At 35.0% G+C, this 9,188-nt stretch overlaps 1 long non-coding RNA gene across 1 annotated transcript; it reads left to right on the top strand.

Moving 5' to 3' along the window:
• Window positions 1-6,752: 6,752 nt before the first annotated feature.
• Window positions 6,753-8,738, top strand: LOC124098441 (uncharacterized). Its single transcript, XR_006853566.2, has 3 exons — window positions 6,753-6,869; window positions 7,863-7,929; window positions 8,629-8,738. It is a non-coding gene; the product is annotated as an uncharacterized LOC124098441 (long non-coding RNA).
• The last annotated feature ends 450 nt before the right edge of the window (window positions 8,739-9,188 follow it).

The raw sequence follows: 9,188 nt of genomic DNA, 5'->3' as shown, positions 1-9,188 counted from the left end.
CTCTTTTGTTGATCTGCATTGCTAATGCCACATATGGAAGGCAATTGAGGATGCTTACAACATTTTTATCTGTTTAAAGCTATAATCATCTTACATAAAAGTATTGGTTATTCTGGTTATTTTACTTGGACAGTGAACTCAAATTTTCTCTTATGTCAGTCTCTTTCATCTTATCACTTTTATTTCCAAAAGCATTAGATTTATTCTTATGCTTCATTTCCTATTTGGCATTTGTATATGGCTTTTGATATCTTCTCACCAACTCATTTGAATATTCTCCAGCTTCCCCCTTTCCCTGCCCATTTAAATAGGATTCATAGAAAAACTTGAAAACATAATGTTATAGCAAGTTTTAATTTTACATCTGGTTTGGATTTTATAGAGCAAAATAAGATGGAATAAACATAGTAGTCATTTATTAAGCAATGCTTTGTGATAGAATATATGCTATATTTTATTTCATTTAATTTTCACCAAAATTTGTGTATTTGAGATTATGATTTCTATTTTTGCAGATAAGAAATATGTGAGGCTCCTAAATGTAAAGAACTCAAATTCTCCTTTTTAAAAATCATTTCTTCCCCTAATCACTTATATGATCAATATCTGTCTTTTCTATTTTCTTATTATAAAAACATGTTAAAAATATCAGAATCTGAAAAAAAACAAAACCTGAATCTTCCTTCGGCTATAATTCTGCATCACTTCTTTCTTCATAGCCTACATTCTTTGTCACTGCTTCTTCTTAATTCACTCTCACCCAATATTAATACAGTTTTAACTCATCTTTTTAATAGTTAAACACCTACTTTAGCATAAAACCATACACCCCTCTCATCCTCACCTTGCAGGCAGCATTCAGTGCCAACCATGCCCTCAGTAGAAGACTTGACTATCACCAGGGATGTCACCCAGATTAAAAGAGTTAATTCAAGAAGCTTAGAGAAGTATATAGCACAGAACTCCCATTAAATAGTGCATGTTGGTGATTGTTGGCTTCAACTGACACCGTGATCAGGGTCTCTAGTCACCATATAAATTAAACATTTTCAATTTATTTTAGTTTATTTTTTTATTACTGCCTTTCCACTCAACAAAAGAGATCCCTGTTTTGGGCTTTGCATTATTTAAAAGCAGTTATATTGAGGTTTAATATGTGAACAATAACATTTATTAATATCAGAGTACAGTTTGATAAGTTTCTACAAATATCTGTAGTCAAGAAACCAACTCCATAAACATGATATAGAACATTTCCATCATCTCCAGGATTGTCCTCTTTCCTCTTTGGAGTCAATCTTATCTCTCGTTCTTGGTTGTTAGCAAACATTCGTTTTATTTCTGTCCTTATAGTTTTGTTTTCTCTAAAACTGTGTATATATGGTTACTGTTTGGTACTTAGTCTTTTTTCCCCCTGGCTTCTTTCACTTAGTGCTATAGTTTGAATGTTGAATATCCTCCAAAGGCCCACACACTCAAGGCATAGTCCCCGGAGTAGTACTATGGGAGGTGGTGGAACCTTTAAGAACCTTTAAGAGGTAGGAGTTAAAGGGAACCCCTTAGTGATCTAAGGTGGGCATGTCCTTGAAGAGGATTGTGGGATCCTGACCTCTCCTCATCTCATTTTCTTCCTAGCTGATGAGGTGAGTGTTTTTGCTATATTACTGGCTCTTACCATAATGTGCCACCTTGCCACAGCCTAAAGCAACAGAGCTAATCATGGACTGGGAACTCCAAAATTATGAGCTAAAATAACCTTTTTTTCTCTTTATAAGTTGATTAGCTTATATATATTTGTTATAGTGATGAAAAGTTAACTAAAATGCTTATCATAGTGCTTTTAGGATTCATCTATGTTATTCCACATCATTTTTTTCTTTTGTAAAGCTGAATAGCGTTCTCTTATTATTCACAGATCAGGTAGTAGACATTTTTATTATTTCCAGTTTTCAGCCATTATGAATAAAACTGCTATAACTATATAAATACAAATTATTATGTGGACATATGTTTTTATTTCTGGATTTTGAGTATCATGATAAGCAGATGTTTAATCCTATAAGAATCTGCCAAACTGTTTTTCAATGTGGTAATTCCATCTCATATTCCCAGCAGCAATTTATGAACATTCCCATAGCTCCATGCTTGTGGGGTATTTGCCAGCACTCAGTACTCAGTCTTCTTAATTTTAGTCATTCCAGTGAATGTGTAGTGGTAACTCTTTGTGGTTTTCATTGTCACTTTCCTGATGACTAATGAAGTTGAGCAGACTTTCATGTAATGTTTGTCATTCTTCTTTGGCGACATGTCTTAAAATGGTTTATCATTGGGTTTTAAAAATTGGGTTTTGTTTGTTTTGTTGATTTGAAAGTGTCCTTAAATTAAGTGTGGATATGAGATTTTCATTTACACTGTCTTCTAATAGTTTTATATTTTAACTTTTAATATTTATACCTAGACTCATTTCAGGTTAAGAGTTTATACATGATGGGAGGTAAAGATCAAAGTTATTCTTTTTTTAAAATTTTTATTTATTTATTTTAGTCATACATGACAGTAGAATGCATTTTGACATATAATACATACATGGAGTGTACATACATCAATCATATTGTCTATTCTATTCTGCTGCCCTTCCTATCCTCCCTACTCCTCCCCTCCTCTCCAATCCTCAAAGTTATTCTTTTATAGAGATATCTAATTGTTCAAACTCAATCTGGTAAAAAAGACTATCCTTTCCAGATTGAATTATCTTGGCACCTTTGTCAAAAGTCAATTAGTCAAAAATGTATAGGCCTATTTGTGGACTCTGTTTGTTCCATTTATTTATTTTGGTTTATTTTGCTCTCTTTTTCCTAGTTTTTATAAGTGAAATGTTGTCTCCAGGTTCTCATTTACCTTTAAGTATTTTTAAAATTTCATCTCTGATTTTTTTCTGCGATCTATTTGTCATTCAGTAATATATATTTAGTCTCCATGTGTTAGAGTAGTTTCTATTATTTTATCACTGGGTTCTAATCTCATTCCATTATGATCTGATAGAATACAGGCTATTATCTATGTCTTTTTTGTATTTGCTAAGAGTTGCTTTGTGGCATAAGACAGGGTCTATTTTAGAGAAGGACCTGTGAGCTGCTATATATGTCTGTTAAGTCTAAATTATTGATTGCATTATTTAGTTCTACAGTTTCTTTGTTTAGTTTTTGTTTAGAACATCTGTCCAGTAGTGAGAGAGGTATGTTAAAGCCTTACAGTATTATTGTGCTATAGTCCATTTGATCCCTGAAATTGAGAAGGGTTTGTTTGATGTACATAGTTGCTCCATTGTTTGGGGCATAAATATTTATGATTGTTATGTCTTGCTGATGTATAAACCCTTAAGCAGTATGAAATGTCCTTCTTTGTCCCTTTTGATTAACTTTGGAAAAATGTTCAACATTTCTAGCAATTAGAGAAATGCAAATAAAAACTTTCTAAGATTCCATCTCACTCCAGTCAGAATGGCTATTATCAAGAATACAAGCAACAATAAGTGTTGGTGAGGATGCAGGGAAAAAGGTACACTCATACATTGCTGGTGGGACTGCAAATTGGTGCAACCAATCTGGAAAACAGTACGGAGATTCCTCAGAAAACTTGGAATGGAACCACCATTCAACCCCCAGCTATCCCACTCCTCAGTTTATACCCTAAAGACTTAAAATCACCATAATACAGTGATGCAGCCACATCAATGTTGATAGCAGCTCAATTCACGATAGCTAAGCTATGGAACCAACCTAGGTCCCCTTCAACAGATGAATGGATAAAGAAAATGTGGTATGTATACACAATGGAATATTGCTCAGCCTTAAAGAAGAATAAAATTATGGCATTTGCAGGTAAATTGATGGAGCTGGAGGATATCATGCTAAGGTGAAATAAACCACTTCCAAAAAACCAAAGGCCAAATGTTTTCTCTGATATGTGGATGCTTATCCATAATGGGGGTAGGGCTAGAGAAGAATGGAGGAACTTTGGATAGGCCAGAGGTGAATGAGGGTAGGGGAAGAGGTTTGGGGATGGGAAGGATGGTGCAATAAGTTAGAGGTTATTGCCCTATGTGTATGTGTATATATATATATATATATATATATATATATATATATATATATATATAATTGCAAGGCTGCTGTGATTCTGCATCATGTACAGCCAGAGGAATGAGAAGTTGTACTCCATTTGTGTACAATATGTCAAAATGCATTCTGCCAGCATGTATAACTAATTAGAACAAATTTTAAAAAAAGAAAAATATATAAATTTTAATCTCACCATTAAAAAAGTGAAATCTTACATCATTGGTTTGAAACCTACATTCTTTTCTTATATAAATATTTAATTTCAAAAGTTCTTTCTAAATGTCACCTTAGCTGCATCCCATGATTTTGATATGTCATATTTACATTTTGAAAGTATTTTCTAATTTCCCTTGTAAAGTTTTGCTTGATATCTCTTTTAGAGATGTATTCTTTAATCTCCATGCACTTGGGGGGATTTTTCAGATATCTTCCTGTTAGTACATTTGTTTTAGTCAGAATATTCTTTGTATGATTTCAATTGTTCAGAATTTTTTGAGACTTGTTTTATGACCTAATATATAATCCATTTTGGTAAAAGTTCCAGGTTCATGAAAAAAATATGTATTCTCCTGCTATTATATGGAGTGTTTCATAAATGTCAATTAGGACACATAGGTTGAAGTGGTCATCAAGTGCTTTATATCCTTGCTGACTTTCCATGTGATTGTCTCTCAGTTGCTGATAGAAGAGTATAGCAATATCCTGCTGTAATGTGTTTATTTCCCATATCAGTTCTATTGTAGATTTGTTTGTTTCCTCTTTTAGTCCCATCGATTTTGTTTCAGGTATTTTGAAGCTCTGTCAATAGGTGTGTAAAAGTTTAGAATTCTTATGTTCTGTGGGTGAAGTAGTGCCTTCATTATTATGAATGTTTTTCTTTGTGTCGGACAGCTTTTGTTTTACAATTACTTTGTCTTATAGTAACATAAACTAAACATAATTTTTTTTAAGTTTGTGTTTTCAGGGTATATCTCTAAGTAGTCAGTTATATTTTCAAAGATATTAAAAATGAGAAGAATATATTCTATATTCGACACATGCATGTCTTTTCTGACATTCTTCATTCTTTGTGGTATCCTAAGTTATCATAGGTTATCATTTTCTTTATTCCTGAAGAATTAATTCAACATTAATAGTAATTCCAGTCTGTTGCAGGAGGCTGGTGGGTAAATCTGATCTGTTACCATCTTATGGCCAAAAGAGGAAATCAGAGATTTTAGTGCTGCTTTCTGGAGAGCCGTTCTCTGGGCCTCATAGGGCTATGCCATCCACTATTGTGTGAGGATTCTGTTGGACCATAGGAATGTGCCTGCAGAGAACCTCTTTACCTTCCACTTAGACTTATTCTGGATGCTCAGGACCTAGGAATTCTCTATAGCTGAAGGTGGTTTCCAGTTCATCTCTTTTCTCAGATGATGATTATCTTCTTAATGGCAGACATAGGCATAGCTATTTGTCCACAATGTGGACAAATGCACAATTGTGTGGACACTGCACAATTGTGTACACTGGGTGTCAACAGTATGCTAGAGAGTACTTTGTCATAAAGGATGGATCCACATGGAGGAAAGGAAAGAAGGTAGGGTGAGGGATTATTCCCTACCCAAACTATATATTGCAACATGGAATTTTGAGTCTTAGAAATTTAAATTCAAATTGGTATTCTAGGATATTGAAATAGATTTTATTTAAAATTTTTATTAATTTGAAACTTCTAAATAGTAGACCTATGGAAAAATGGGCCTTTGTTTGTACTCTTGCCTTAGTCTCTGTAAATATGAGGTACGAACTGGCTTATTTTCCTTATTAGCCCTTAAATGTGCTTCTCATGTTTGTCCTTTATCCTCTTTCCTTGTCATTTGATAATCCTGGTGATTTTTCCCAAAAGTTCCATTAACACCATTATAGACAGTACAGATATGCATTAAGGGCGGTCCACTAATGAGTTGGGGGCAAGTGGAGAGACAAGCCTCAGAAAGGCTCTCTGTGAAGGGGAGGGAAGAGGAAATCATGCTGCCATTAGACAATAGAATGTTTAACTGCTCACTGAAAAAATTAATGAAGAAATTGGAAGGGGCTGATTAGTGTAATGTATAAATTCCTACTCCAGCACCAAACTTGTTGGGGTCAAATTCTGTTTCTGCCTTCTGTGACTGTGGGCGAGTTTCTCAATCCATTTATGCAATAATTTCCTTGTCTATCCAATCAATATAATAGTAGTAACCACCTCATGGAGTTACTTTGAGGACCAATGACTTCATAATTATGAAGCAATTGGAAGAATGCCTGGCAAAAAGTAGATTCTCAGTGAACTTCAGCTTATAGAATATCAAGGCTCCAGCTGTGTTTTCCATCTGTCTTTCTTGCACATTTCAGAACTGGACGATCTTTACTTGCCCACATTGGATAATCTGTGGTCCTAGCTACAGTTTACTCTAAAGCTTGTTCAATGCTCAAAAATCCTGTTTTTTTTTTCCTGATCACATGGGAAGATATTATTTCCCATTTTTTTTGAGTGTGTGTGTGTGTGCTAAATTGGGACGTGATTGGATTCTGGAAATGTGTACAGAATTTATGTATATCTGTTTGGCACAGTCATAAAATCCTCTACTCTTTACTTCCTTCATCTGCTGACTAGATTATCCTAGGATTACCTTCAATTTGTGAAATGGCCCAGCCAGAACAGAAGTCCATGAGTCACTAAGTCAGAATTTGCAAAGGAACCACTTCAGAGAATCACAAAACCAGGTATTTGCATTGAAATTGAATTAAAAGCATTTTTGAGCCCATAAGATTTTGAGTCATTGTGATAGAAGGTAGCCTATCATATGTAGACATTTGTATGCTGAGGTATGTCACTTTCATAACAACAAATGTATGACATGTGGAACTCACTTAGTAATTGTTCAATGGTCAGTAAGGAAACAAACTAACCACTAGAAAAATGGTAATCTTTTTATGTAGTGGCAAAACATTTGGTAGAGCTTTTTCATGTAAATAGTTGGAAAGTAGAATATGTACCAACTGAAATTGAACTCTAGGAAGAAGAAATGGCAAATAGAACTTTAGTGGTATGGGGTTTTCACTGGCTCTTTGGCAGTACAGGAATACGTTAAGTGTGGTCCACTAATGAGTTGAGGGAAATTGGACAGACAAGATTCAGAAAGGCTCTCTTTTTCACTGGCTCTTTGGCCAGTGAAAAAGCTTGGGAAACAGTTTACTTTGCAAGAATAAATATAAGGGAATACAAAGAACTGGAAATTCAGATTTTTCAGTTATGAAAAAACGGACTGTTTCTAGAATGCAAATGATGAAAAATGGAGCTAACAAGGAAAGAGAACAAAAAGAGAAATGTAGAGGAGGAAGCAAGCAAACAAGGAACTTTAAGCACAAATAGACCAGTAAATCTTTTCAGGTGAGTAAAGTGATTCACACACACACACACACACACACACACACAGAGAGAGAAATCTATCTCTGGGTAAGTTATTCTAATTCAGAAGCTTTACTCTTAAGGTAGTTATTATTAAATTGAAGAGGTTATTGTGGTGGCAAGGAAGCGAGAAATAAAACATATTTTAAAATTATGTCTAAGAAAGATCTTTAAATGTGGTTTCTGGCACATACAACTACCAGAAAGCAACATGATCAGAAGTTTATTCAGTTTTTGAGGAAGTTTTACTTCCAAATAGACAATAAATTAATCAAACAGATAAAATAACCCAGTTTTGATCATTTCAGAGTTCAAACAACCACTGGAACATCAAATTTCCATAAGCATGAGGCTGGCTTTCAAGGATCCCAAAAGGTGTGTTTCCCTCTCCCACTTCACCCATGGACAAGGTGGAGCTCTCAGAGGATGGAGCCAGTTTGCAAACAACAATGGGCAAGATCATTCCTCCCTGGCAGCCTTAGCAAAACCAAAAAATCAAGTGACTTTTCCTACCACCATGTGAAGGGCTCTTTACATTTTCTGCTTACTTTAAAGGACTTCAGAATGGCTGAAGTCTACTGATGTCTGGGCTTTCCCCACTTGTTCTCTTTGTAAAGGGAAGTGTGGTTTGCAGCCTCTTTCACTGTTGCATGCTGGCTGTGTGGGCAGTGATGGTAGACAGATCTTTTTAGTTCATATATTACCAGAATGTTAGAAGCCAATCAAACCTTGATAGAAGAACTATGCATCATCTAGAGATCCTGGACTCTGAATTGGGTATGGCTTTGAATTACCCTTATAGGTGAGGGGAAGAGGAAGAATGGGCTGAAAATTGGATGATCAGAAAGAATTCTGTAGCAGAGATAGGATAGAGTTCCAGAAACTGTATCTCTTCTTCCTGAGCACACAAGAATACTACATTGCCTATTTTCCTTGAAATCAGATTAAAATCACGAGATTAACTTCTGGTCAATGATATATATGTTTTGGAAATGATGTATTCATTTCCAGGATTGGTCACAAAACCCTTTATTCAAGTCTCTGTTCTCTTTACCCTTTATCTGCTGGCCAAAGATGTCAGAAGGAGCTAGAAGCCAGAAGACAGAAACATCCTGGGATCCTGAGGTGATGTTTGGAGGAGAGCCGCCCAGGAAGAGCATCTGAACAGGACTGTCCACCCTGAATTTTTTTCTGTTTTTCTTTTTCCTTTATTCCTTTCTTTTTTAAAAAATATATTTTTTAGTTATAGTTGGAGACAATACCTTTATTTTATTTATTTATTTTTTATGTGATGCTGAGGATTGAACTCAGGGCTTCGCATGTGCTAGGTGTGCATGCTACTCTGAGCCACAACCTCAGCCCTACCCTGAAATTTTAATAAGTGTTAAAACAATCAATTGCAAGGCCATTAGACTGAGAGCTCTGGACCTTGGGCTCCCACTTAAGCAAAGAAAAATCTTATTCAATGCAAACAGTAAAATAAAGTTTAAGCTTAATCAAGCAGAAACTACCAACTAACTTCTAATTAAGGACTTTCTGTTTTAAGCAATCAAATATATTTTCTTGTTCTTCCTTTTGTGAATACATCATAAAAGTTTCTGTTCTTACCTGTTCCCCCAGTGAAGTGTGGAACC

This window comes from Marmota monax, unplaced genomic scaffold (genome assembly GCF_021218885.2).
Source record: "Marmota monax isolate L192 unplaced genomic scaffold, Marmota_monax_Labrador192_F-V1.1 WCK01_AAM20220418_F8-fsc00117, whole genome shotgun sequence".
Taxonomy (NCBI): domain Eukaryota; kingdom Metazoa; phylum Chordata; class Mammalia; order Rodentia; family Sciuridae; genus Marmota; species Marmota monax.
The sequence above is the reverse complement of the archived record's forward strand: the minus strand, read 5'-3'. Positions and strand labels throughout refer to the sequence as shown.